General features: G+C 44.6%; 1 long non-coding RNA gene across 1 annotated transcript in view; it reads left to right on the top strand.

The window, feature by feature from the left end:
- The first annotated feature begins 3,289 nt into the window (after positions 1-3,289).
- Positions 3,290-5,004, top strand: part of LOC110290641 — an 18,963-nt gene continuing 17,248 nt past the window's right edge. The window contains exon 1 of the long non-coding RNA XR_002377478.1: positions 3,290-3,322. This is a non-coding gene — a long non-coding RNA (uncharacterized LOC110290641). The remainder of the gene's footprint in view (positions 3,323-5,004) is intronic.

Here is a 5,004-nt window from a genome sequence, read left to right as displayed (position 1 = left end):
GCTGGCTGCTGTCTCTCCCAGCTCTAGGCTGGCTGCTGGCTGCTGTCTCTCCCAGCTCTAGGCTGGCTTCTGGCTGCTGTCTCTCCCAGCTCTAGGCTGGCTGCTGTCTGTCTCTCCCAGCTCTAGGCTGGCTTCTGGCTGCTGTCTCTCCCAGCTCTAGGCTGGCTGCTGTCTGTCTCTCCCAGCTCTAGAAGGGTTTCCAAGATGCTCCTCTGTCTTCTGACATTTGTTGATATCTTACTGAGCTGCCCCAACTGGCTCAACCCACACATAATCATACAGTAATCAGCAGCTGATCGCACCTCTAACAGTTTGAAGAGACAAATGTTATTACCAAAGGGAAGACCCATCATTTTGAAGAGTTTGCATGAAATGGGATCAGAAAAAATGTGATAAAGGGGAAATTTATCAAAGGACCAAAAATGGGGGAAAGAAGAAGGAATGTAGAATCATCGCCCTCAATCAATGCCTTGGGCTTTCCTTTCCTCAGTCTTTCCAGTTGGGCCTGGTTTGTCCTTATGATTCATGGGATCATAGGATCCCAAGCAGAGAGTGCAGGGTAAAGCTTCTATCCCACCCATCTGACACTGGGATATTGACAAGGCTCTGGGTGTCATGACATGGGATGGATCTCCCTTCTTCCTTGGCCTGATCCATTTTAGGTTTGAGATGACTGTAGTCAGACCTTCCTTTCCTCTGAGATTTAATTAACAGTTTTAAGGGGGCTATGTTCTTTAGGACATAGATTTATGTTTCAATGTTGGTTTTGGAGGCAGGGGTGGTTTTCAGCCCTACCAGCTTCTCTTCACAAAAATGCATATTCAATTCTTTGGTAGTCATTCTACAGAGGACTTGGGGAGTGAAGTTCTTCTACTTGGTCCTCTCAGGGTGTCTGGTTTTGAGATTTGGGCTCCATTGGTGTGAGTGAGCTAGCCAACCTAAGCTCTGTCATTAGCCAGGCCAATGAATATTTGCCCAGAGTCTGAGAGATACACATGCATTCATTTAAAGCAGGTGGGATCCTGCCAATTTGTTCATATCCATTGCCAGCTGGCACTGCGTTGGGTCATCCCTTAAGAAAGCCAAAGAGCTCAGAAGGCTTGGCCTGTAGTTCTGGCCCAACAATGAACAGTAGCTTTAGTGTGTGAAGAGGCAGTGTCTGAGCATAAATGGACCAGGCGGGCCCAGTCCCCCACATCTTCCTTTAAAATTGTCTGCCAGTGTTGATACTGTTTTCCAAGGGAAAATCTTGCATTTGTTTTTGGCATTTTAAAAAAGCATGCATGTGTGTTTGCTTTTTGGTGATCAAGGCATGTCTTCATCAAAAGGAGCCAGCAGGAGTACTTGTTGCTTTTCTCAATTTACATCCTTGACCGACCCCACGACCTCATGTTCTCCCAAAGCCTTTACAAGGAAGGCCTCAGTCTTCATCCTCTACCATGATCTTCCCTGGATGATCCCATGGGCCTCTTGATGTCAACAGATTGGAATGTTTCTCTCCTGTCTGGGAAAAGCTCCTTTGGTCTTAGCTAACTCAGAGGTGGAAGGAATTCATATGACTTTGAGGGCCTGCCTCAAATTGTCTCCTGTTATAACTTCCCACAAAGCTGGAGACAATAATTAAAATGTCTCTTCAGTGCCCAGCAAGGAAGAGAGGAGCTGTCCCTGTTTTTCTGCCAAAGCCATTTGCAGCCAGACAGGACCATGAGCACACCTAGGTGGGAGGGAGAAAGCACAGTTGAAAATTTCCTGCTAAAGTTGGCATGTCCTATCCATGCTCTCCAGAGCACCATTCCTCTGGAGAACCTATAAAAGTAGGCTGGTAGGTCCCACTTCACAAAGAAATGGCACCTCAGAGAAGTCAGGTACTTGACCACATGTCTCCCAGTGACATTTGTGGTAGGCGGCAGAATCTGTTATAATTAGTTCTGAGCGAACGGAAAGACTGTACCTGGTTGCGTAAGCAGCAGATGTGTACTAGGAATTCAGAGACTCAGCCTCAGCCAGGTCTTCAGACTGGTTTCAGTTAAAGAAGAATAGAGCCTCAGAATCCAAGGGGATTGTTCCAAGACTCCCCCCTGCTACCACCAACTGTGGACATTCAAGTTTCTTGTATGAAATGGATAATGGTTTCACGTCACCCCATGGAAATCTTTCTGATGCCTTAAATTATAGAGCCCCGGGAGTTATATAATTCCCGATAGAATCTAATTACCGTGAGAATAGTTGTTGTGCCATATTGCTTAGAGAATAGCGGCAGAAGAAAAACAAAGTCTGTGTATCCACCACTTCTTACTGACATTTTTTTTTTGTGGTTGCTTGAATCCTTGCATATGGAGACCACAGATCTGGAGGGCCAAATATAGTCTGATTTGAGAAGGAAGCTTCAACATGATATTTGTGAGGTTTCATCATTTGTAATTTTCTTCTAAGTAGATTTTCCCCAATTATAATTAAAACATTCATGTAGCTAATCTTTTAAGCTGTAATTTAATTTAAATGTGAATGAATTCATCAAGTTTTGTTCACTATAACTACTACCTAGTAGTTCCTTTCCTTTCCCTCCGGTATTTGTCCTTTTCTTCTCTGTGTATTTTATGAACTTCTGAGGTAGACTCAAGGTGAATTAATTCCAAGAGGAGGAAGATCTGCATTGTGTCCTAAGTGAGCTTGAAATGGGAACTTAGTCATCGTGAGGTGACATGACCACATGCCAAGAGAATAATACAAATAGGAAAAAGGTAAACGAACAGCAAAAAGAGATGCTTCCCTGTTGGGAAAGATAACATGTAAGCAGAGGCTTTGAGACAGGACAGGCAGAAGCTCAGCAGACAGTGCTGTAGCAGGGATACAGGGAGACAAGAGAGGAAGCATTGCCAGGAGGAAATAAGGGGTGGGTGGACATGGACACAGAGCTGGGGAAACTTCCATGCTTCCTTTGCCTAAGAGAAAGACGTATGTCGGGGGAGGAAATAGGACATAAAGAGGTATTTAGAAGCCTGTGTGCAGAAGACCCCCAGTGCCAGGCCAACAGTATGGTGTTTATCTGACAATGTTTATCTGGTAGAGAATGAATGGCCATTGATTGCTTGAAAATTAGAGAAAGCCATGACTCAACAAGTACTTAAGAAAATGGCTGGGAGGTTCTGGGGGATAGTCCAGGCTGAATATATTATGTATAAGCCAGGATCCTAGGAGTACAAGGCAAGAGCGGATGTCTAAGTTGGGTTGAAATTGTGATGTCATAGAAAGTAACCTTTCATTTTCATCCTGGTCTCTAGGATCTGACACAGTTCCTAAACCCCTTGGGATTTCCCAAGAGGTAGGATGAAATTCAATATCAGGAGCATTTTCTGATATTGAAAATTCCCTGCAGCCATACCTGAGTTTATGGATAAGAATATTGGTGCCTTGGGTCTCTAGACAGTTCCGGGATAGGGGCTAGTCACTGGAAAGAGTAAGGCATGATGGGTAAAGCTGGCTGGAACTTAGTCTCTGACGATGGGAGGAGACCTAGGGATAGAAGTAGTCTCCACTAGTCAGTGATTTAATCAGTAATACCTTTGGAATAGACCTCTATAAGCCCCAAATTATCGGATTCCACAGATATCTAGGTTAGTGAACATAGCAGGGTCCTGGACTGTAATGCTCCTGAAGGGAGACAGAGCTAGATTCTGCCCAGGCCTTGTCCTGTGTCTCTTCCACCTTGCTCCTTATTAGTTATAACCTTTATAACAAACCAGTAGTAGTGAAGTTTTCTTGAGCTCCGTAAGTCATTCCAGCAAACTACTGAATTTGAGGTGTGTGTTCCGGGGTGTACTGGCTGGTTTTGTATATCAACTTGACACAAGCTGGAGTTATCACAGAGAAAGAAGCCTCCCTTGAGGAAATGCCTCCATGAGATCCAGCTGTAAGGCATTTTCTCAGTTAGTGATCAAGTTGGGAGGGCATAGCCTATTGTGGGTTCTATAAGAAAGCAAGCTGAGCAAGCCCAGAGAAGCAAGGCAGTAAGTAACATCCCTCCATGGCCTCTGCATCAGCTCCTGCTTCCTGACCTGCTTGAGTTCCAGTCCTGACTTCTTTTAGTGATCAACAGCAATGTGGAAGCATAAGCTGGATAAGCCCTTTCCAACCTGCTTCTTGGTCATGATGTTTGTGCAGGAATAGAAACCCTGACTACGACAGAGGGCAAGTTGAAGCACAGAGTAGACTGGACCTTTTCACTCAGGGTTGAGATGAGGCTGTCTGGTGGGGCTAAGCCCTTCGTCTTAGGGTCTGATCCAACTCCTGAGCTCCAATGTCAGAGCAGATGTGGTTTCCACATTTTTTTTCTTGTCTAGCATTCTACTGCACAAACAATATTTTGTTTATCTGCTCTGTTCTAATGAGCATTTGGGTTTTTTATAGTTTGGAGCTGCTGTGATCAAATCCGATGTAGAATATGTGTTTGTGATATTTACAAGTGAGAATACACCCACTTCTCTTTGGCCTGTGCCTCCCAGTGGGAGGGCTGTGTGTGTTGATTACTCCCCTCATGCCTGTGTTCAAATACCCGGCAAGAGGCAGTCTAAGGGGAGAAGAGTTCGCCTTGCCTCATGAGTTAAGGGTGCAGTTTACCATAGCAGTGACATGTTGGCCAGCTAGAATAACTCTCATCTATAGAGACAGGAGTATGAGGCTGTTTGCTTAGGTTTTGGTAGACTGAGAAGCAGAAAAAGGCTAATAATGCTGGGCTAGAGACACAAAAGCAAGAACTGAAATCTCAGGGCTCCGATTATTCAAAAGACTCATATAGAAAGTCAGTAATAGATAACCGCCTACACCTTGTTCAGTTGAGACCTAAACCAATCCAGGTGGCTCCATCAACTGCTTGGACAGGGAACTGTGCCCAGGGAACAGTCATTCTTTGTACTTTCTTCTTCTTCTTCTTCTTCTTCTTCTTCTTCTTCTTCTTCTTCTTCTTCTTCTTCTTCTTCTTCTTCTTCTTCTTCTTCTCCTTCTCCT

Source organism: Mus caroli, chromosome 3 (assembly GCF_900094665.2).
Source record: "Mus caroli chromosome 3, CAROLI_EIJ_v1.1, whole genome shotgun sequence".
Classification (NCBI taxonomy): domain Eukaryota; kingdom Metazoa; phylum Chordata; class Mammalia; order Rodentia; family Muridae; genus Mus; species Mus caroli.
This window is presented reverse-complemented; position numbering and strand designations above follow the sequence as displayed.